This window comes from Venturia canescens, chromosome 10 (assembly GCF_019457755.1).
Source record: "Venturia canescens isolate UGA chromosome 10, ASM1945775v1, whole genome shotgun sequence".
Classification (NCBI taxonomy): domain Eukaryota; kingdom Metazoa; phylum Arthropoda; class Insecta; order Hymenoptera; family Ichneumonidae; genus Venturia; species Venturia canescens.
In genome coordinates, this window is record NC_057430.1 from 5,015,757 (window position 1) to 5,041,257 (window position 25,501).

Sequence of the window (25,501 nt, forward strand, 5' to 3'; positions counted from 1 at the left end):
AAACTTTTTTATTGTGTAAACGATTTCGGACGGTTTTCAAAAGATGTGGTGTGTCCGAAAAAACGAAAACTTTTCGACCTTCCACCACAGGATGCTCGAAATAGTTTCAAAGCTTCCCTCTTTCGCCACATACGCCCAATTCTGATCAAAATTTTCTGTTGGGACTGGCTCCGTCGCTAGCAACTCCATGGATTTTTACACCAATCTTTTCCAACTTAATTATGGTCTTTACAATAAGCTATGCAAGTACTTCTCCCTTCACAGGTCCTCTTGAAGCGAAAACGGCGATTGGTTGACAAGAATCGCTATGTAGAGACTGCAGCATCAACACTAATCCATGATTGGCTTTTTCAGTGAAATTTGACGATTGGAAATCTTTTTTACCAAAATCGATCAAACCAGTGTACGTCAATTTTTTGGTATCAACACTGACACTTTCCCTGGTGGATATTTCGTCCAGCAAAAGGATACCGTGTTTTTCAATTTCACTTTTCTTGCTGAATGCCAATTTTAGAACCTCGAAGAATTCAGGATCAAATCCGCACGAAGTTTTAATCTTCGATAAATATCTAAAAACGTTGAAAGAATTGTCAGACTTATGTCGTAAATATTAGAATCGAAAAACTTTTGTAATAGCATATGCGTGTATGCAGTTATACTCATTATAAGTAACAAACTTCAAAAATTTTTAAATGTACCTTCGGACGGTTCTCATACTTGGAAGGGGAAGAATATCATTTGACCGAAGGAACTCATAGCCGAATGGAGATCGCATATGGAGGAGCATACATAACAGCATCCACTGTTCGGAGTAATTTCGTCCTTTCGCATTTTTATGTTTCGCTGCTTCTATTATTTGCTTCAGTACGTGGAGCTGATTTTCAGGAATTTTTCCATTTTGCGAATATTGGTCAAGGTCTTGGTTACTATACTTTGCCATATTTTGACGATGGAACGACATTTCTGCTTGCAGAGATTTTATTTTTTCCCGTGCAAGTCGTTTCGCTCGTAGCACTGTACGATACTTCGTCCGTAAAGTTGACAATACCCGATTTTGATTTTTCATTCGGACGATCTTTTCTTTTTGCATATCTATCCCAGTTTGTTGAAATCGACGTCGAGTTTTTCGCAGAGCGTTGTTCGTCGCATTACAACGCGTGCACATTTTCAAATTTTTCAGGAGCAAGATGCAATCTGTGTAATGCAAAGTTCCAGCATTATCTTTGATTAATGATCTAGTGTTCAAATCAATTTCCGATATTCCTGATCCCGCCGGCTGTGTTACACCACGACACACATTGAAACGGTGAATCATTAATAATAATTCTTCCAAATCTTCGATGTTGCTTATGTGGCGAGGCATGTTAAAATTACTGAGAGCAAGCAACTGACCAAATACCCTTATGTCTATTGACATGTCTTCTTTGATCATGACATTCTTTGATGACAGCATTTGGAAAGAATCGTTCACTGCGACAGTCTCATTCATGTAATAAAATAGCAATTTTATGCCTGCGCAACTTGATTCATATTTTGACCACCCTGGAGGAAGATTTATAAAGGCTTTCTGAAGTTCAGAGAAATTCAGGCTGCCTCTCTTCTTTGAAATCTTCGCTGTAGCTGGAGAAAATATTTCCTGCTTCGGAATTGAATTATTTTGATGAATGTGCTCTGCGTCAGGTACATCTGGAAAAACATTCTTGTTTGTAAAATTGCACATTCATTATGTCATTTTGTAGCAAAAGATTCTTGCCTTTTAATGAGAGAGATTCTGCTTCGCTCCCAATTTCTGTTGATGACTGCAACTGTTCCACTGGAGAAATATTAACTTGACCAGTTGATAAGTTTTCTGGACCTATATTATCAGTCTCTGCCGCAGAAACAAAATTCTCAGCATTCACCAACAGTTGATCACATTGTGATTGTTCAGTTTCCTCAACCCATGAGAAAACTGATGGAATGCAGCCTTTTTTCAAATGAGGGACTTTGTATTTCCCCTGAAATGTTTGAAATTAAATTTTTATTTAAAAATCGTAATTTTGAGAGAAAATAAACTTAACAGAAAGACGGTCGTCAGCACCAAAACAGTAAACAATTTAACATACCATTCCAATAATTTTTCCATCCGGACTCAGATATTCGCGCTGCCACATGATTTCATCACTCCGAAAATGTTTTCCGCACACTGCACTACCAGTTTTGATAAAATTCTCGTTTCGTCGCACAGCACTTTTCCATAATTTTTCACTTTCCACGTCCTTTGGAATTGTAAAAAAGTGTACTTTTTCCGGATTCGACAGATACCCTAAGGTACAGCCAGGGACGATGCACTTCGGCATAATCAACCGAAAAAAATACAATCAACTTTTTAAGAATCAAAGTGGAGAACAATCAAAAACAAATTAAAAAATTCGAATTCAGCGAATACTTCAAAAAAACCGGACGTTTGTTTACAAACACATGAGGGTCAAGAAAAAAATGGAGTAATTCGCGTTAAGTTTGGAGTGCGCATGCGTGAAGCCTATAGGCCAGATGATTAGTAGTGCTGCGAAGTGGCCAATAAAGAAACTAAAAAGACGGGACAAGATGCGAAATATTCATCGTAATAGGAATAGTACCCAGTGTCAGGGGGCTGCACACAGCGCAGCACAGCTGGTAACAACAGTCATAAATTCGACCGATATACATATATATATTGTAACGTAGATTTTCTCCGCAAGGGTACGATCCAGTCCCTTCTCGGCTCACCCGCTCCTTCCCGTATAACTCTCCGGCTGCGAGAATGAACTGGGCGCCAGGTACAAAGTACCGTCGAATTAATCGACTTTATTTTCGTCGATTCTCGCGATCGTAACGCAACGCAAAACTAGAATTTAGAGTACACGAGGGGAACGAATGACCGAGGACGGTCCGACTACTCAGCACATCTGAGATACAAAAGGTAGAGGGGGGGATCCTTGAGGAAAAGTAGCAATTCACAACGCAAAGCAAATAATCGACACAGACAGAAGATTCCGAAAAGATTCACAATTTATTCAAATAAACAAAAGTACAGGAAAAGATGAATCCTCGCGAGATTGAATTCTACATAAAATAAGAGTTGAAAAGGAAATTCAATTTACGGCTCGCTAGAATCGCATGGCCAATACGTATCGGACGACAACGCGGTTTCGGCGCGTGGCTTACTCGAATTCATCAGGTAATTCAGGTAATAGGTAATCGCATCGCAATTTTGCGGGTGTCGTAGGTAGTCGACGACCGACGCTCTGGCATTGTAGGTAAAAGATAATCAGTGATCTGACGAGCAGATGCCTTAGGTAACAGGTAAAAGGTAACCAACGCCAGAACAAACGGTGTCTTAGGTAAATTCAGGTAAAAGGTAATCGACACCAGGTAACCCGAAAGTAATTCGCGAGAGCGTCATAGGCAACATAGGCAAGGTAATTGACGCTAGGTAACCCTAAATAATTCGCGAGAGTGTCATAGGCAACATAGGCAAGGTAATTGACGCTAGGTAACCCTAAAATAATTCGCGAGAGCGTCATAGGCAACATAGGCAAGGTAATTGACGCTAGGTAACCCTAAAATAATTCGCGACGAAAGGTAATCGAAGGTAATAGTGAAGCGACTTTGGCTAAGCGCGAGGTAACACCGAAATTCCCGAACGATCAGTACGATAATACGAAGATAGCGGCGTTATACGATAAAATAAATCACAGAAACTAATAGCAAGATAATCTTTGAAACGGTAACAGAGGGAACGGAAGAGTGCCGTAAGATAATTCGCCATAGAGAGACACAAAATGATACGATCGTCACGAAATAGAGAAAAGGAAATAACTGCGAACGCAAAAGGAACGGCTGAAAAATACGCAATACAAAAGACAGAATAAATCGCCGTATAGACGACGCGCGACAATAAGTGCGAGAGAGACAGAGCGAAAACATCGCGCGAACGACCGTGCTCGCTAGAGCCTCAACGCGTGCAGGGAGAGAGAGAAACGTAGCTGCGTGGAATATTCCAGCGCGTACTACCAAAATTCGATATCAAAAATTCGACATTACAAAACTCAAACTTAATTAATTCATGCGCAACCGGATTACGTCAAATAAACTAGAATGAATGGACCCAAATTAATATCGAATCGATTAGTGGAGCTGAGCCGCCAAACTACAAAATTCGGGAACACGGGAAGTATCGGCCACAATCTCGCTCGAAACTTCGACACACATGTTCCCCGAAACGCCAAATAAACCGGAACTAAATTCCGAAACTCAAAATGCTCAACTCCATTAATCATTCCGGGAGAAAGAGAAAGGGCTTACCGAGGAACCCGCTCGTCGCACGCCGAAAGACAAAGGAACCTCGATGATCGGGAGGTATTGATGACTCGCCGGTGAGGTGATCGGAAGAAGACTGATAGTGCGTACGAGCGGTCCTCCAGATTCGGCGTTCTCCCCACCACTAGGCCCATGCACAACGGCGCTCACGCGCTAGGCGCGAACTAGAGTACAGAGTCTTTGCTCGCGCTTTCGCGGGAAACTCAAAACAAGGGAGCGTGTACGGAGGATAATTCCCGTTACGCTTCTTCACCCAATATCGCAATAATTATCCTTCTGCTGCTCGCACCTCTCCCGCTCACTCGAAACACTCCTCTCGACTAGATGACCGTGATCCGGGTGTCTCTCCTCTTGAGGATCCAGCGAGCAGCTCTGAAAGGACGAGGGGAGGCCTCCCTCACGACTCCGGATGTCGCGGTGGGCCCACAAGATAAGCCACCAGGCAAGAACAGCACCTCGCCTCCAGAAAACTCCCCCAGACCCCACCTGACGAGGCGCCGGTTCACACGGACTTTGACACCCGAATTCACGGTATTGCAGGCGGTGCAACTCTGGGTTGCTACGGCGGGAAAGACACGGGCGGCGTTCAATAAATGGCCTATGTCAGCGTGCTCTTTCAATCGCCCGCAGGTCGAGAATGTTCGTCGGTACTCGAAGACGGCGTGAGAGGGATGATTCTTGCGAGCGAGATCGGCTCGAACAGCAGGAAAGTATCGACAAATAACTAATGCTCGCTGGGACCAATGTGGTGACGTTAACAACAAATCTCTCAAAAAAAACAAACGGAATAGTCAAAAGGAAACTTCATCAAACTCAAAATTAAACGATCAAGAATTTCTCTCTCGTCCTTGCACCGAGGTAAAAGGTAACGGTTATTAGACTTACAAGGAACATCACTTTGGTGTCCCCCTCCGATTTTCTTGAAACTGCTGTATGTGAAAGAGCATTCGAAAGTAAGAGACACGTATTTTTTTTTATCGGCGGAAAAACGGTTTTAAGGGGTGAAACCACCCTTGAAAGTAAGGCATGTCAGGGGGTGATTTTGCAGTTTCACCAGCAAGCACTCAACTGATTTTGATAAAACCAAAACCAAAATGTTTCTTATCTGAAGTGATGAAAAGTTCACCCTGTGCACGAAAAAAAAAAAAAAAAACAGGGGGTTAACCACCCTTACATTCTTATATATCTCACGCCACAATAAAAAGGAACGAATATGAAGGAATGAAACGGGTTCTATTTCCATGAAAACATGAAAATAAAGTTCACGTGTTTTTGCATTTTTGCAAAATAGCAGTCTTAAGGGGGTGAACTACCCCTTTTTTGAATTTTCGTACCGTAGGTGGTTTATTTCTGTTTTACATGTTTTTGCTGATTCGAAATATTATAATAGTTTCGAATCAAGATTTTCTGACGTATCGAAGTCAATACAAGACTCTGAATGGGTGAATCTCCCCCACTCGATTTTCCTCTTTATTCGCTATTTCAAAATTTCTCCCTGCATTTCGTTCAATTTGGTTGCTCTGCATCGAAATTACAAATTTAATAATTTTAGGAACATATAAAACTCGTATTGACCTGGATGGTGTCGGTTTGGCGGGGGGGGGGGGGGGGGGGGGGGGGGAAGTTCTCACAACTACTTTTTCGGTGATCATAGAAAGCTTGTAAACTGCACGTAAATGAATAGGTACCATGCTACAGATAAAAATGCCTCTATAAAACACTTTCATAACTTTGGCGGAAAAATAGAGGCGTAGACATATGATCCCGGTGTTTGTGCTAGATAAAAATGTTATCAAGTAGTTATGATCACCTGATATTTTTGGCATTCTCACACACCGAATAACATTAGTCATTCCGAATATTCTTGAGTCATGCATCAGATAAAAACGTTATCAGGCATCGTGAGATTAATAAATATTTTTTTCTTTCGATACTTATTTTCGAAGGCGGTAACCATTAGCATTGTACTAGTGCATTTTTGAGTGAGCTCCAAATCGTGCGTGCTTTTTCTGTGCTTTTGGTGTATTGTGCCTACTACTTTTACCAGCATGAAAGTCAACCCAATCAACGTTATCAAATTGTTACTGGCTACATTTGAAGCTATGAACATTGCACAAACTCCTGTTAATAATGCAGAAATAGAGATGAAGGAGAATTTCGAAAAAATTTTAATCGATTCTATGCAAGATTACAACGGGATTGAGATGATACAGGAAGAAACTCTTGATTTTCAAGAACCATTTAAAGAGTTCGAAGCAATTGCTGTTGAAGATATGATATGGCAAAAGGATGATGATGTCGATTCCGACGCTTGTTCTGGTGACGATGAGCTGAGCTATGATTATAAAAAAAAAGCTGTTGAATATTGGAGATCTGGTAAAAAAAAGAATTACAGTGTTGAAACCGTCAAACAAAAATACAAATCTGTAAAATCCATACGGCAGTTACGACGCTGGGCACAACAACTGAACAAGGGTGGTACATATAAAGAAAAACTTGCTCGAATTTCTGAATACACATTACGGAATATGAAAACTGCTGTAGACGCGGGTGTCATTGTTCATGATATTGACCTTCGAAAGTGGGCTCTACAGGCACAGAAAGAAATAGGCCATGAAGATATACGATTCAAAGCTTCTCATAACTGGCTATGGAAATTTAAGAAATCGCATCGCATTGTTTCCAGAAAAATTAATAAATTTATAACGAGAAAAACTGTGGAGGAAGAAGCGCTTCTGCAAACAAATGCGGACAAATTTGTTCAAGATGTTAAATTACTAATAGAAAAGTATGGGTCAAGTAATGTATATAATTCGGACCAAAGCGGTTTTCAACTGGAAATCCATTCAGCACGAACTTTAGCGATGGAAGGATCGAAAAAAGTTGAATGCGTTGTACAATCAGTGTCTTCAACGACCCATAGCTACACGATTCAGCCAACAATAAATGCCAACGGGAAACTACTTTCTCCACTTTTCATAGTATTAAAGGAGGCAAAAGGTGAATTTGGACCGAGAGTAACGAACGAATTGTTTAAGCCAGATAACGTCATAGTAACAGCATCGAAATCTGGGAAACTTACTTCCGGTGCGTATTATCGTTAAGGGTGCATCAACTTTTTCCAAAATATAGTTATAAATATATAATTTGTTATATGTTTACAGATCATTTTAAAATTTGGATGGAAAAAGTTTTTTTTCCGAATGTTGGAAGTGACAATGTATTACTGATTGATTCCTGGAGTGGACACTGCCCCAAAGTTGTACGTGAAGCCACCCCTCATGATAAAAAAATCATCACAATGATTATCCCAAAAGGTACAACTGGAAAAATTCAACCGCTTGATGTATTTGGATTCAGGATATGGAAAAATTTTGTACGACATTTTTCAGATAGTGTTCTATTAGTGGATGCTGATATAAATTTACATTTGAGGAATAATATAATCAAACTGCAATCTTTGGCCCACAATCAATTGTCATCTCCACGCTATATCAATCTTTTCAAATATTCATGGTTTAAAAGTAATTATATTACGGAAAAACCGGAATATTTCGAAAATCCTGTTGATTTTGGGTTCGGTCAATCAAAAACACACTGTGAAATACCTGGTTGCAATAATATAGCGATTATAAAATGTGCATGGTGCAAAAAATCTTTGTGTTTGAAACATTTTTTTGATGAATATCATTATTGTACAACGTATGAGCCATAATTGCTGGAAATGATAGGTTTTATTATATTTTATTTCGATATATGTACTTATCTAATAAAATCCGATTCTATACTATGAGACGGTTAATGAATTGTTAATGTGTATTGAAGTTTCATTTAAAAAATGTTCGTTAGTAAACAAGATCAACAGCATAGACTTATTCAGACTTCAAAGTTGAATCGTAGTAAATATCAAATGGCTCCCCTCCTCCTTCCCTTGCCCGCCAAGATTGAGGTCAATACGATCATTATACGTTCCTAAAATTATTGAATTCGTAATTTCGATGCAGAGCAACCAAATTGAACGAAATGCAGGGAGAAATTTTGAAATAGCGAATAAAGAGGAAAATCGAGTGGGGGAGATTCACACTTTCAGAGTCTTGTATTGACTTTGATACCTCAGAAAATCTTGATTCGAAATTATTATAATATTTCGAATCAGCAAAAACATGTAAAACAGAAATAAGCCACATACAGTACGAAAATTCAAAAAAGGGGTAGTTTACCCCCTTAAGACTGCTATTTTGCAAAAATGCAAAAACATGTGAACTTTATTTTCATGTTTTCATGGAAATAGAACCCGTTTCATTCCATCATATTCGTTCCTTTTCATTGTGGCGTGAGAAATATAAGAATGTAAGGGTGGTTAACCCCCTGTTTTTTTTTTTTTTTTTCGTGCACAGGGTGAACTTTTCATCACTTCAGATAAGAAACATTTTGGTTTTGGTTTTATCAAAATCTGTTGAGTGCTTGCTGGTGAAACTGCAAAATCACCCCCTGACATGCCTTACTTTCAAGGGTGGTTTCACCCCTTAAAACCGTTTTTCCGCCGATAAAAAAAAATACGTGTCTCTTACTTTCGAATGCTCTTTCACATACAGCAGTTTCAAGAAAATCGGAGGGGGACACCAAAGTGATGTTCCTTGTTAGTAAATTGTCGCTCGAAAGGTACTATACGCGATTCTTAAAAATAAATCTTATAATTACGTGACGATGAGTCTCGTTCCGACCAACACCCGACGAGTCGAACGGCGTCAAAATGGGCCGTAAACCCGGTCCACTGGTCGACACGATTCGTGCGAGTGGCGGGGCAAAAATGTCACGTCACAATATGTACAAACAATGTGTCAGTTTTTGATCGTATGAACAGAGTTTCGACATTACGAAGTGCATGCGGGATCAATAAAAAAATAATTTTCGTCATTTGAAGAAGTGCACATTACTATTTATTTTGTTATTTGTGATCTATTAAACCGGTATCAAAGCAGCCGCGTAAATGTAGTCTGTGATGTGTGTGTGAAAAAGAATATAAAAAATGCGCGATGCGTATATGTCAACGAAACTTTTCAAGATTTCATTATTTCGTTCGATTGGAAATAAGTGTTAACTGAAATAATCCTTCAATTAAACCAGAGTACGAGAAATATTGTCCAGTGCGAATATATTGTCAGTGGCGTGGTTATATATCATGTGAACATAGGTTATATATACGAATAAATAGAACAAAAATACACGCAACTGTTATACAAGAATGATATTAGAAACTTTAATTGAATAAATGTTTTCTAATTTATTTCTTGTGTCGTCATTATTTTTAAACATCCCTATATTTTGCTTGATATTCAGTTTAGCTCTGCCCTCTCCGATCCTTGTTTTCACCCGCTCAGTTTGCAGCGGATCGATTCATATTATTAATTCGTTCCCTAATATGTGTCCTATGATTTTCTACTCGTTCATGATGATTGTGGTAACATGATTCGAAAGGTTTCTAACCATGATCTTGAATTGCACATTTTGTAAATCAGATTTTCAAAAAAAAATCTGGTCTTGGTATAGTGTGTAGTTATTCTTTTCCCATTAGGTCTGTCGAGTGATAAATTTGGAAACTTTTCCAGAAAGCCTTTGGATGCTTTTTTTGCTGATGATATGAAAAGTCGTATCTCAGGAATGCGGTCTGCAAACACAAATTTTGATAACAAAACTTATAGAATGACATGTATGTTGAGTATTTCCACTTTGCAAACTACAAATATGGAATTATTATAAAAAAAATTCATTCGGATAAGTCTACTGTTGCTCAGTTTTGGATGCGATCAAATATGATGCCTACCAACATCCCCAGAAACTTACAGAATTTCTGAATGCAATGTGCGCTATGTGATTTCAATGTAATATCATAACTTTTGACAACTTTTCATTATAATGCTGTAGATTCGGATCATTAAAATACTGCAAAAATCTGCAAACTATACAATTTAAATACTGTGCCATTCATTTTACATTTTGACTCTAACTGTAACATCTATATGAAGTGAAAAATTGATTATAAAAGTCTACAGTTGCTCATTTATGGATAGATTTGAAATTGCTGTCTTCGAAGCTCATTGCGCAGATACATTAAACCGCAGCAGATACCCGCGAACTCTGAAATTTCTGTGGATAAATATATATGTGACGAATCACCCCTTATCTTTGATTATGGTAATATGTAATGGAACTTGGTTCGGCAAGTTTTTAAGTGTTCCTTTTCAATTAGTATTGAAATTTGTATGACTGATATACAGCGAATACATCCAAACTTTGATATTTCTGTGTTGCAGCATGTGTGCCAATCATTCAAATCATTTACTCCAACCGTATCCTGTAATCTACAAAATTCATCACAAAAGTCTTCCGCTTTTCTAAATACTTCAATTTTCCTTTTTCTACTCCATTGTGAGTTTTCGAATTTCTAAATTCATTTCTGAATTGTCCTGAAATGGTTTTCCTCCAAAACCAATGCAGGTACCTTAAACGTCTTTTGCTCTGTTGAATTAAGTTCGCTTAGTTTTTTTTGCTGCTTTGAGTTCTGACATAATAAATGGTAGAAGTTTTCGGGTACTTTTTTTCAGCAACTATCAAACTGTGGATAATTGAACCTCAGCGGACACTTGCCAACTTTGGAAATATATTTCATTGAGGGCACGTTTTGGATGAAATGAAATCTCTAGATTCAGAATGCAAAAGCGACATTTAAAGTGGGCAAATCTATTGGATTTTTCGTGTCTTGAATTTGATCTATCTTTCATTTGAATTTTGAAGAAAAGGGATAAATAAAATCGGTTCTATTAAGGAAATCTTTACATCAGTTCTTTCTTGGTATGAAGACTTGGAAAAAATCACCAAAGGCCAAGGACAGACAGGTGACGAAATATTTTCAGTACAATTTTGACGAAAAATAGATCTTTTGTCGCGGAAACCAACGTTATGAGCCGAAAATCATATTACAGCCCACGAGACGCATTTCTTCTCTCTCTTGGGTTCCTATTACACAAAACATATTAGAAGATAAGGGGGAAAATCACCAACGTGGAAAAACAAACCAGTGCCGAAATATTTCCAGTACAATTTTGACGAAAAATAGGTCCTTTTTCGTGGAAACCAACGCTATAAGCCGAAAATCATATCTCGGCCCCCAACCCGCTTTCTACCATTCTCTTGGGTTCCCAATAAGCATAGCATATTAGAGTAGAAGAAAAAAAATAGCCCAACTCCATTTACAGACCACTGACGGAATATTTTCTGTACAATGTTTACGAGAAATTTGTTGTTTTTCGTGGAAACCAACGTTATAAGCCGAAAATCATATCTCGGCCCGCAACACACTTTTCTCCATGCTCTTGGGTTCCAAATAGACGAAATATATTAGAGTACAAGGGAAAAAATCGCCAAAGTCCAAAGACAGACCTGTGACGAAATATTTCCAGTACAATTTTAACGAAAAATAAATCTTATTTCGTGGAAACCAACGTTATAAGCCGAAAATCATATTATGGCCCACAACACGCATTTCTTCATGCTCTTGGATTCCCAATAGACAAAACATATTAGAAGACAAGGAGAAAAATCACCAAAGTCCAAAGACAGACCTGTGACGAAATATTTCCACTACAATTTTAACGAAAAATAAATCTTATTTCGTGGAAACCAACGTTATAAGCCGAAAATCATATTATGGCCCACAACACGCATTTCTTCATGCTCTTGGATTCCCAATAGACAAAACATATTAGAAGACAAGGAGAAAAATCACCAAAGTCCAAGACCAAACCAGTGCCGAAATATTTTCAGTACAATTTTGAAGAAAAATTGGTCTTTTACGTGGAAACCAACATTATAAACCGAAATTCATTTCTCGGGCCTCATCCCGGATTCCTCCATGCTGTTGAGTTCATAATAGGCATAACATATTAGAGTATAAGGGAAAAAATCGCCAAAGTTCAAGGGCAGACTTGTGACGAAATATTTTCACTACAATTTTTACGAAAAATTGGTCTTTTATGGTGGAAACCAACTTTATAAGCCGAACATCATACCCAGGGAAAATAAGATTGGGAAAAGTACATTGATGGTCCCTTATTTGCTGATAATTTCATGAAAAAGATTATCCCATAAAAAATGTTCGCATGAGAATGGAATCTATAAAAATGTACTAAGCAAATAATTCATAGAAATTTATACTAAAATCCTATAACCGTCATAACATAAATGAGGAACTTTTGAGAAAAAAGGCAAGATATCAAACCATAAACTTCCCCTAGGGAAAAAAAGGTTGGGACAAGTACATTGATGGTCTCTTGTTTCTGGATGACATAGAAAAAAGATTCAGAACCAGGAAAAAAATTCTATAGAAATAATAAACGAAAAATTGAAAAGTTCAAAAAAATTCATAAATATTGAAGACATTAAAAAATGTACTATATCTAAGTTACATGCAGTATAAAAATGTATGATATTAATTGGAGGCCAAGTTTTTATTGATAATTTGGAATATTTATCGAACAAATTGGAAACTTTAATGAAATTCATGATAATTATTTTCCCGAAAAAAGTTAATAAAAAAAATTCATAACGGAAGTTACGTGCAGTACTAAAATGTATTATATAAATTCGAGGTCAAGTATTTATCAGTTATTCGAAATATAATCTCTGGCGACAAATGAGGGTTGAGAATCCTTGTCGGGCTCACAACGCTTTATCAAAATTACAAAAAAATTAATGGAAATAAAATCATTAAAAATTCACATGAGTCATTCGTTACTTCAACAAGGTACACACTTTAAAAAATCGATTCCCCTCCGACTTTCAGGATCCCCTGGTATTATTCACAACATTCAACTTCGATTGGATCGGTACAAATTATGTTCAAATACGTCTTAAACGTACTTGTCCGGCCCATCACTTTTTTATTCAAATTGCTCATTCGAAAACAAATCAAAAACGAAGTTAATGCATGTGTTAACATTAATGCATGTGTTAATTATCGAAAACCATGAAGAAATATACCTAGACATCGAAAACCATGAAGTCGTCTACCTAGACATCGGAAACCATGAACCCGGCGACCTAGACATGGAGAACCATGGAGAAATATACCGAGATATCAAAAACCATGGAGAAATATACCTAGACATCGAAAACCATGAAGCCGTCGACATAGACATCGAAAACCATGAAGCCGTCTACCTAGACATCGGAAACCATGAACCCGTCGACCTAGACATGGAGAACCATGGTAGAAATATACCGAGACATCGAAAACCATGAAGCCGTCGACATAGACATTGGAAACCATGGACCCGTCGACCTAGACATCGGAAACCATGGAGAAATATGCCTAGATATCGAAGACCATGGAGAAATATACCTAGACATCGAAAACTATGGAACAATATGCCTGGACTTTGAAAACCATGGAGAAGTATACCTAGACATCGAAAACCATGGAGCAATATGCTTGGACATCGAAAACGATGGAGAAATATACATAGACATCGAAAACCATGAAGCCGTCGACCTAGACATCAAAAACCATGGATCCGTCGTCCTAGACATCGAAAACCATGGAGCCGTCGAACTAAGTACAATTTCACATCCGCATTCTCACCAGCACTTCTCAAAAAAATAGAATTCGAATTTGAGTTTGTAACACCACTAACATCATGCTCACGATATCTTTAGTATATAAAAAATGTATGATTACTAAATGATTATTGAATTAAAATACCACTAACGCAGTAACTGCGCACTAAAATCAGTGAGCTTTCACATCACGATCACGATCACAATATATATAGGTGTCATCCATGGTCACGATGTTAGGTCAACTTGGACACTGACGGCGTTCCAACCTCATTATTTCATGCACATAATAGAAATGTCAGACACGGAAATATATAGGTATACAAAATATGTTTGGAACCAGATATCCCTAGTTCTTGGAACAAATAAACATCAAAAATGTGTGCGAAAAAATGCGGTAATTATGTAGTTTGATTACTTTTCCGAAAATCAATGGAATTTTTTTTTCTTCTTCTCGAAGTTATCGATTGGACTATAGTAAGTGATATTTCGTCGGGGGAGGCTAACATTTTCCATAAAAACCATGAGTTATGGAGTTTTGAAGTTGTTGGAAAAATGCGGGGATTTGGCGTATATCAGGCTATTTAGGAGTTCACATTAGGACAGGTGGACACACACACACACACACACACACACACACACACACACACACACACACACACACACACACACACACACACACACACGCCAAAGTTGCTCTAAACCCGCCCAGCGAAACCACACCCACACATCGAAAGTTTTTTGAATTAATACGACGATTTCGCACACACATCAAAAGTTGTTCCGGATACTCATATGCGATGTTTATGCGAAATCGGTAGGTGTATTCAGAGCATTTTTGATGCTTGTGTGGTATTGCTGGGCGGGTTTAGAATACCTTTGGTGTGTGTGTGTGTGTGTGTGTGTGTGTGTGTGTGTGTGTGTGTGTGTGTGTGTGTGTGTGTGTGTGTGTGTGTGCCCGCGCGCTCTGTCGTGTTGTGAACTCAAAAATATTCAAATATACCATATTTCATCATATTTTTCCAATAACTTCAAAACCTCAAACACATGGTTTTTTATGGAAAATGTTAGCCTCCCCCGACGAAATATCATCAATGGTAACTAATCGAAGCCGTCCATGCTAAAAAAAAATTTCTTTCGTTGATTTTCGGAAAAGTAATCAAACTACATAATTACCAAAAATGCACAATTTTCTGATGAAATTAAAAAAATAATAATTAATATCTTTTGAATGCGTTAAGCTACAGAGTTGCAAGAGTTCGCAATCGATAGAAAAAAATAAATAAAAAATACGTCAAGTTGAAATATCCTATGAAATTCTGTGATTATTATTTTATTGAAGAAAGAAATTTTCGAAACAAGTAGAAAAGCGATGGCTCCTGTAAAGAGTCTCTGGCAGCGACGTCATAAATGTACTTGTCTTTGAGTCACTACCGCGACTCTAGATCATTATCGCCATTATTTTTAATCTTTGAAAATGTACTAACAAATTAATAACCTTGAAAAACGTACTAACAAAATAACACCACATAAAAATTGGAACTAAAATCCTATAGCCATCAAAACGAAATCAAGGAAGTTGAGAAAAATTACGTGATATCAAACCCCAAAATTCCTCTAGGAGAAAAAAGGTTGGAACAAGTACATTGATGGTTGCTTGTTTCTGAATGGAATAGAAAAAAAATTCAAAACCGGGAAAAAAATTTATATATATAAAAACCAAAAATAAAAAACAATCGGAAAAAATTCTATTAAAATATAAAAAAATGTATAATAAAAAATTGTAACAAAATCAATTGAAAAGAATTTTCATTTAAGTTACGTCCAGCATTAAAACTTATGATATTAATTTGAGGCCAAGTATTTAATGATAATTCAGAATATTTATTCTTACGGGTATCATCAGGAACTTGAGAAAGTTCTTATGAATCAAAAAAGTTACCATTTGAGTTACGTGCAGCATTAAAATCTATTGTATTAATCGGAGAAAAAGCGTTTTCTTAGTATTTTCGAGGTTTAACATTATAAAATTATTTTAAGAAGCGTTTCAATCCAACACAAAAACACATCAAAGGTATAATAATTTGTTACTCTATAGTGGTAGAGACTTGGAAGAAAATCGGTTTTTCTCAGGCTCTCAGGATCCCCTGGTATTTTTCACAATATTCGACGTCGATTTTAGATCGGTACAAATTATGTTTAAATGTGTTAAAAGTACTTGTCCCGCCCATCACTATTCATCCAAATAAAAATCAATCATGAAAAAAGGAAACTGTACGACAGCACCACCTACAGTAGTAGGTGGTGCACTATGGCGACCCCCACTCCTATCCCCACTCCTTTCCCCCACTAGGCCGAGCGGTCGGCGTTGTGGGCGAGAGGTTTGTGGGTGTGCGGAGGGGGATGAGCGTGTCACCATAGCGCACCACCGTTTTTTCCGGTGTATGTTTTTTATTTTATATTTGTAAAAAATATAAAATAAAAAAAATCTCTCTTTCTCTATACATATTAATTTTATTTTTAAAACGGATAAAAAAAAATCAAAAAAAAAATAAAAAGAAAAAATAAAAAATAAAAATAAAAATAAAATAAAATAAAAAATATATATCGAAAAACTCACCAGGGTGACGCGTCTCTCTCTGTCCCCCGATCCAGGCTCCACGACGCTGTCTCGTGCACCATTGTTTTTCACGCGCACACACACACACACACACACACACACACACACTACTCTTCTGGGTCGTCCGGGGCGGCAGCAACGCCGAGGAGCCCGTCTTCAACCCCTTCGTCGTAATCGGGATAGGCGGCCTGCAGCTCGTTCACGAGAACACCCCCGAGATCCCGGCCGTCCTCGGCAAACAGCTGGATGCTCAGGGGGTGACGTGTAGGAGGGCTCATGACCGTAGCCGTAAGAGGCCCCTGGCACAGCGCTTCCATCTCATGGATGGGATGGTGAAAATCCTCTAAGTAGGCGAGGCTGTGGAGGGAGCACTCTATCACGAGCGCCGGTATCGCCTCTAACGCCGGTGAGGGGTGGTAGAGGCAGTTTAAATCGAAAAACTCACTGTCACCGTGGTCCACCAGATGCACCTCGACAAAATCACCGCTATCACAGTACACTATTTCCCCACGGTACGCAATACGCGAGCCCCGCAGCACCACCACACAGTTCACACCCGGCGTTGCCTCCTCGCTTTGGATGGGCCGGCCCAACCTCCCGTCTATAAACTCACTATACATTAAATCTACCACGTGGAGATACAATTGTTCTAGAGCGTCGGTACGGATGTACAGGGACGCAACGCTCAACAACCGTATGTCGCGGCACGTAAATGAGCGAGACAGAAACTCGTAATAGCGGTAGCGCGGATACATTTTGAGGAAAACAAAAAAAAAAGAAAAAACTTCTAGACGGACAGAATATGAGAGAGTGACCGGGACGAGATACTCGCGCGCGACTCGATTGAAGACTGATGGGCAAAGAAGGCTAAGACGTTTATGCAAATACGTGCTTATGATGAGCACATCATTGCGGGGGTAAAAGATGGACAGGAGGGGCCGTAAAAACAGCCGACACCTCGGCCCGATGCAGTCGTCCTCGTATACGGGGCAAAGGATTCACACATGCCCTCTCGCTCACTCTCACGCTTAGATAAGGCTCGCGATGCCTCGCGAGAGCTTGAGGTATTCGCTGCTTCATCAAAACTGCACGTTGCTGCAGCCTCGACGGCGTACACCCTCTTGCTCGCTCTCGTGCTAGCATACGCGTCAACGTATACGCTCTCGCTCGCTCTCTCTTGAGATGCGGTACCTCGCGCTCACCGGGCACAGCCTCTAAGCAGGCGGGGGAGTACGTCATCGTAGCATTGACCTTAAGTCATAGCATCGCGCTGGTTCTTTAAGCAACAGCCAGCAACGATGGCATATACCGTCTCGCTCGCTCCAACGTCATGATACATCCTCTTTCTCTCTCGTGAGGCACAATACTCGAGCATTTGAGAGTCGTGGCAATGATAGCGCATGCTATCTCGCTCGCACCCGTGTCGTGATAAAGCCTCTCGCTCGCTCTCTCATGAGATGCGAGGCCCTGCGCTCTCGCGACGCCGCTGTGCAGCGTCATCAGAATTGCACGTGCATCGGCCGAGCGCTCCAGAGCTGTAACGAGGATAGAGCACAGCCTCTCGCCCACACCTGGAGCCATGATACATTTTCTCGCTCACTCTCTCTTGTGAAGCGCACGAGCGCGAGAGCACCAGCAACAGCATATGCCCTCTCGCTCACACTCGCGACACCGTGCATTCTCTCACTCGCTCTTTCGCTAGATGTAGAGGCACAGTGCTTGAAAGCTGTAGCAGTGATACCATATACTGTCTCGCTCGCTCTCATCACACTGATCCTTTAGCGAGCAAACCTCTCTCTCGCTCTCCCGTGAGACGCGATGCTTTATACAGAGCTGTCAAAACGACGCATACGGCTGCAGCCTCTTGATACCTCTAAACAAACCCCACCGATATATATTCTTTATTATATGCTATTTTTGCGGACTCAACCGATTCACTTATGAAGGGCGTATCTCCGAGAGCTAAAGACACAGCTCGGTCTTCGGGAGAAGATGCTATACAGGAAATGGAGCAATATGCTCGGAAATATGCTTGCACAGGCATAAACAAAGCTGTCTCACTCGTGCGCGTGCTTTTTCACGCAAACACCGGGGACCATGCAGAGTACTGTAAAACTTCAGCGACTGCTCCTTTGCCGTCTTGAAAAAAAATATCGCTAGCATTTTAATTATGATTCACACCTATCTTCTCGCTCGAGATATGTCAGTAGCGATTCAACCGTCATATAGAGCGGTATGTAACGATTACCCCTTACGATGTCGGATGAATCAGTGCGTTCTTGTATTTTGGGTCTTTTACGTCTAACAAAACCGCATAGCGCTCAGCTGAGACGTCGGTGTAATGATCTATGGTGTTACGAGCTGCTGCGTTTATCGGGTGATCGACTCGTGAACAGACTTAAATACGTGATCTGGTGGGCCCCTTTACGGGCTCTAGTGGTGGCCTATAACAGAGGCATATTAAGTGGTCAATGAGTGCTGGGTGTTGTGTATGAGGAGTTACAGCGCCGCGGTGTTTTAGAAGCTCCCCGCGTAAGAGGCCTTGTGGATGAAATCAGATGTAAGTACCATTAGCTCGATAAATCACTGTTGTTGGCGGTTAGCAATACAGCAGTTATTTTTACCATAGGCTATCGGCAGTTTTACGATGCGGGGAGTGATGAAGAAGAGGCTCTCGCTGAGGCGACGAGAGCTGCGGAGGAAACGGATCTAGAGCGTCAAGCCGTCCTCTACCGTGCGTATTCAACTCTGTTTTGGCGTTATTATCCCCGATTTTCGTTTTTAGACATAAAAACTACTGGGGGTGGTATTTTTTCAGAACCGCTGCATGAGGAGGGGGTAGGGGAAGAGCCTAGAGCGAGCACCTCGGCAGCCCCGGCCGAGCCGATACCGCAGGATTTCACCATAGGCCATCGGCAGTTTTACGACGCGGTGAGCGACGAAGAAGAAGAAGAGGCTCTCGCTGAGGCGACGAGAGCTGTGGAGGAAGCAGAGCATCAAACCGCCCTCTACCGTGCGTATTCAGCTCTGTTTTGACGTTATTTTTTTTTTTGACGAGGAAGAGCCTAGGACGAGCACCTCGGCAGCATCGGCCGAACCGATACCGCTGCAACCCGAGTCTGATGACGACGAGGCGTCGACTATTCTCAACCCCTCCTTGATGTTTAGCGATCGGTCTGATATACTAGGTAAGCATAGTCGTACAATGATAATAAAATAAAAATAAACCGCGTTAATAAACAGAAATTATGAAATAACCCAAACAGCTGTGTACCGGCAAGCCAGAGCAAACGATGACGACGGAGCGATAGCGGGTCCATCGTATCACCACCATCGTCAGCAGGAAGATGACCTCGTACAGCCCGAGAATCAGCTGGGGGTGTATCCGATGGATGCTCGTCAGGAGGAGGAGGAGGAGGAGGAGGAGGAGGAGGAGGAGGGGGAGCGTCTAAACGAGGAGCGATTAGAAGCTAGACGCTTCGGCCTATGGTTTCAAGAGCTGATGGAGCGTGATTCAGGTAAAGAAATAATAACGTCTTCTCTCTCTTTCTCCCTCACTCGCGCGCTTCTCTCTCTTTATCTCTAGCCCTTGCGGTATATACAGGATATGTTTAAAAAGGCTTTATTATATTTACCACAGGGTACTCGTCAGCTGACTCGTCAGCTATCTCGTTATAGGCGTACCGCGATTAGTACGAGGTACACTAAAGTTACAATATGCCTTTTTATCGGCGATCTCTACTCTATAACTCACGCCTTTGTTTGATTACAGATATACAAACGGGCGGGGGAAGAACACGCAATACACAGGGGAACGAGGCTTTCGGGGATGTGCAACCCCCGGGAGGGCGGATCATCATCACGCACGATACAGCCCGTTATTTCAAACGTTTTCAACTACGTGGTCGGGAGATAACATTGCGTATCCGCCAGCCTCACGCTGGCGCAAACGTGACAACATGGCTTGAAGGAGCATTCCGCGATCTTCTGACGCATCTCACGAGTCACTGTGAGGGTGGTGACTACGCGGGGATCTCGTTCTCCGCGAGCTGCTTAGCGCACGGCCCCGTCTGGCTTTCATTCCGTCCTGTCCGCGCCTATACATTTGTAGATATCTGGCAATTAATAACAAACATAGCTCAAAGTGCAGCGTCTCTGGATATTAATGATTCTTTCCATATAAAAGTATGTATCGTTAAAGGTTTGGAGGGTAGGGGGCGAAAAGGTTTGACACACGAGGGCGTTGCTAAAAAATCAATTTTAACGATTCGAAATACCGACAATCTGTGTCTACCGCGCTCGTTAGTAACAGCACGCGCGTACGCGCAAAGGGGTGAGATACGCTCGGGGGCTCTGCATTCTAGATGGCAGCGTATACGACAGATTAACGGGTCGCTTCAAAAAGAGGCGGCGCTTGAGCTCACGAGAAGCGCAAATGTTGTTATACAGCCCGCTGGCTGCGGTATGCGCGAAATTGCTATATACCAGAATTATTTGGCTCGCGAGGGGTTAGCTATCGTGGTTTTCGAGTTTTTGACTTTGGGGCGACGCGAAAGACCGGTGTTTGACGGTACACAGACGGTTATGGATACAGTAGGCTCAGTCCGGCACACGTTATACATTCTGTATTATGAACGGTCGCATCATTTCCAGCCTATCTTGAATCTGCGTGGTGCTGTAGGCAGCTTCAACTTCTGCGCAATCTGTAACGCCCATTCTCGTCGGGATCATAGATGTTTAAAAAAGAAATGCCCTCGCTGCCTTCAAGCACCGCCCTGCGCTCTGGGAACAGCTGCCGCGATCAGATGCGAGACATGTAACCGCGATTTTTTTGGGGAACAATGTTTAGAAAATCACAGGGCTATTACCATCCGTCGTAAACGCAGGGTAAACACTGTTTGCGAGTCTCTTCAGCGGTGCCGTAACTGCTTTCGCGCGATAAGACCTTTAGAGAAAAAGACGCATGTGTGCGGGGAGGGTTTCTATAAAACGTATAAATGCGCGTTCACGAACCGAATCTTTGCGTAGCTCAACGTGTCTGCACCAAGTGCTGCGATGATGCTTCTATAGACGAGCCGTGCGAGCATTGCGGGGATCACGAGTTTATATTTAGGACGAACCCTGTGTGTCAACTTGTGGAGTTAGCCATACAGAGTATGCCGAACTTCTCTCACATATTTTTAATAGCCCATAACGCCGGTGGTTTCGACGCCCAGTTTATCCTGCGCTACTTCATCGAGGAGAAAAAAACGCAGCTCCCGTCTTTAATAATGAACGGCACTAAAATCATCACAATGCGGGTTGGCAAACTCGTGTTTCTCGACAGCTTGAACTACTTTCACATGCCTCTGAGCGCACTGCCTAAATCTTTCGGTCTAAAAACTGCTCTCGCCAAAGGATCTTTTCCGCATCTGTTCAATAGACCAGAGAATCAAAATTATATTGAGCCGATGCCGCCCGCAGCCGATTACTCTCCCGACACTATGCGCCCGGAGGAACGCGAGCGTTTTTTTGCATGGTATAACGAGTTAAAGAATGCCTCTTATGTATTTAACTTTTCAAACGAGCTCATAACCTATTGTAAAAACGACGTTACGATATTGAGACAGGCCTGTGTGGTTTTCTGGAAAATGTTCAAGGACAGCGGACGCGTTTGCCCGTTTAGCGAAAACACAACAATCGCGTCCACCTGCTTCCAAATCTTTCGAAAAAATTTTTTAAAACCTAACACGATCGGTATTATACCTACGGGTGGTTACAGATGGGCTCACAATCAGTCAAAAAAAGCGATCTCTTGGCTCGTGTGGATGGAGCATTCTTTAAATCGTCGTATCATTCACGCAGGACGCTCGCGCGAGTTTAAATTGCCTCAAAATTTATTAGTAGACGGTTACTACGAAACACCTGATTCAGCCCACGTGTTACAGTTTCACGGTTGCTATTAGCACGGGTGTTTGAGCTGTTTCACTGTAAACAGAGACCGTGTACAAAGCGACGGTGATACACTGAACGAGCGTCTCGAGAGAACAAACGCTATATCGCAGAGAATCCGCTCAAGCGGCTACACGTTAACCGAGATTTGGGAGTGCGCGTATGACCGGATGATAAAAACAGATTTAGAGATGAGCGCTTTTGTGAGTGATCACCCTCTGGTTCGACGGAGCCTCTCAATCCGCGCGATGCTTTTTTCGGTGGTCGCACGGAAAACATGGTCACTCTGTACGACGTGAAAGACGGGGAGCAGATACGATATGTTGACGTTTGCTCTTTGTATCCATACATCTGCAAGTACGGCAAATATCCGGTGGGCCATCCAACGGTATACGTCGGCGACGAGTGCAGGGCGCTGACAGGTCCCGAAAATAATATCAGTCTTTCCCGCGTCGAGGGCCTTGTTAAATGTACAGTGCTTCCACCGCAAAATCTTTATCATCCGGTGCTGCCGGTGCGAATGCATTAGCGCCTGTTATTCGGGTTATGTCGTAGCTGCTGCGAAACAATGAACCAGGACGCGTGTCCTCATGAAGACCCCGCGGAGCGTGTGTTTAGCGGTACTTGGGTAGTGGATGAATTGCGAAAAGCTATTGCGTGCGGGTATAAAATATTAACCGTGAGCGAGATTTGGCAGTATAAGATAACGCAGTACAACCGCGATACACAGAAGGGGGGCCTTTTCACCGGGTACATAAACATTTTTCTTAAAATTAAACAAGAGGCTAGCGGTTGGCCCGAGGGTTATGCAGATGACGAGGCTGCCCAAGAGCGTTATATAACTGCTTTTAAGACAGCCGAAGGGGTTCAGCTGGAGCGGGGTGCGGTAGCGAAAAACCCGGGGCGGCGCTCGGTAGCCAAACTTTGTCTTAACTCCTTTTGGGGTAAATTTGGACAACGCGAAAATTTACCACAAACAGAAATAGTGTCGACACGCGAAAAACTTATGGAGCTGCTAAATAGCCCCGAGCACGAGATCACTGGTATGCTACCTGTTAACAACCAGGTGCTGTATGTTAATTATACGAAAACCGATGATGCTGTAATACCGTCTAATATAGCAAATACTGTCATAGCTGCATACACCACAGCCCAAGCCCGTTTAAAACTTTACACCTATCTCGAACCGCTGGGTAAGCGTGCTCTGTACTGCGATACCGATTCCGTTATTTATGTCACGAGAAAAGAGCCTGGAGAGTATGAACCGCCAACGGGTCAATTGCTAGGGGATTTAACCGACGAGCTAAGCTCTTACGGCGAGGGCAGTTACATTAAGTCTTTCATCTCAGGCGGCCCTAAATTTTATTCTTTCATAGTTAATACGCCGAGCGGCGCGGAAAGCGAGGTTTGCAAGGTTAAAGGCATAACGCTGAATTACGCAAACAGCTCGCTGATAAATTACGAATCAATACGGTCATTTATAATAGGTGAGAGAGAAAATCCTGTTGTACTACAGTTTGATTCAATACGTCGTACACCGTTCCACCAGGTTGTCACACGACCCGAAAAGAAATCGTGCATGCCTCTGAGCGTCAAGCGAAGACGTGATGGCGAATACGGCTCGCTCCCTTACGGCTACAAATAACAGTTTATAAAAACTCTCGCTTTAAACATTGTTAAGCAGCGTTGTAAAATATCTATGTTATTACTGTAAAATATTTATACTGTTACCGGAAAATAAAAGCTCTATACATGTTTCAACTGCTCGAATTCGTTATATTATATTGCCCCGCAGGAAACGTGGTCATTCGCGCAGATGGATGTACGGTGGAAGCATCCCTGGACCTCAATGATCTGTGGTCCCACAGGCTGCGGTAAAACGTACTTTGTAAAAAAGTTTTTAAAGTTTATTTCACGGATGAACAGTGAGCCGTTTGAGAGAGTCATTTTCTATTACTCCGAGTGGCAGTCAGCGTACACGGAGTATGGTGAATCAATAGAGTTCCACGAGGGTCTACCTCAGAGTGCTGATTATGCTAACGACCCTCGCGCAAAACTTCTCATAATCGATGATTTGATGCGCGAGGCGTCTAACAACAATGTTGCGGATCTTTTCACCAAAGGCAGTCATCATAAAAATCTGAGCGTTATTTTTATTACCCAGAACTTATTCCATCATGGACACGGCCAGCGAGATATCTCGCTGAATGCCAACTATATAGTGATTTTCAAAAATCCCCGTGATCGTGCTCAAATTCAGCATCTCGCGCGACAGGTGTATCCTGAAAACCCGCGTTTCCTACAGGAGGCGTACCACGACGCAACAACCAAGCCGCACGGTTATTTGCTACTCGACCTGAAACAATCGACGCCTGACAACTGTAGATTCCGTACCTGTATTTTTCCCGACGACCCCCATCATTTTGTCTACGTACCGCAGAAAAAGTTTAAAAGCGGATGCAATGCTGGTGAATTACCAGTTCAGCGCATGTAATGGCGCCCAAAGGGCTATCGCACTGTGATAAATGCATGATCGTTTTGAGCGCACTTCAGCGAGCTAACAAGATAACGCAAGGACCCAACACCTGTGGAAACACCTCCCACCCTTATTATTGTATTGGTCTATGCGTGTGGTATATTCTTAAAGACACCGCTACCCCCCATCCCTATAGGTCGAAAAAATCGGCTAAAAGGGGTGATACGTCGAGAGGTTAGACAGTTTGACACGCGTAATGGAGCGAAACGGTGCACCGTTCTGTAAAAAGCACGTGACGATACTACGGGCTCTTCAGTATCTCAATAAAGAGCAGCGCGAGGCTGTCCTGCGTAAAGCGGACCCAAGCATCGTCCGCTGTATCTGCGAGTGTGCCTTGAACGTTCTTTGCGGTAACGTTCCTTTGAAGGCTGATCAGCGAAAAAAGCTACGACGACACGCTCCCGCTATCCGTCGTTTAGCCGCGAAAAAAGGCTGCTGGAAAAGTAAAAAACGTTTTG

General features: G+C 41.6%; 1 protein-coding gene and 1 long non-coding RNA gene across 8 annotated transcripts in view; one reads left to right on the forward strand and one right to left on the reverse strand.

The window, feature by feature from the left end:
• Positions 1 to 25,501, reverse strand: part of Syt7 (Synaptotagmin 7) — a 620,424-nt gene that overhangs the window by 88,424 nt on the left and 506,499 nt on the right. The window lies entirely within an intron of this gene.
• On the forward strand, positions 20,217 to 20,725 carry LOC122417052 (uncharacterized). Its single transcript, XR_006262221.1, has 2 exons — positions 20,217 to 20,275; positions 20,349 to 20,725. It is a non-coding gene; the product is annotated as an uncharacterized lncRNA (long non-coding RNA).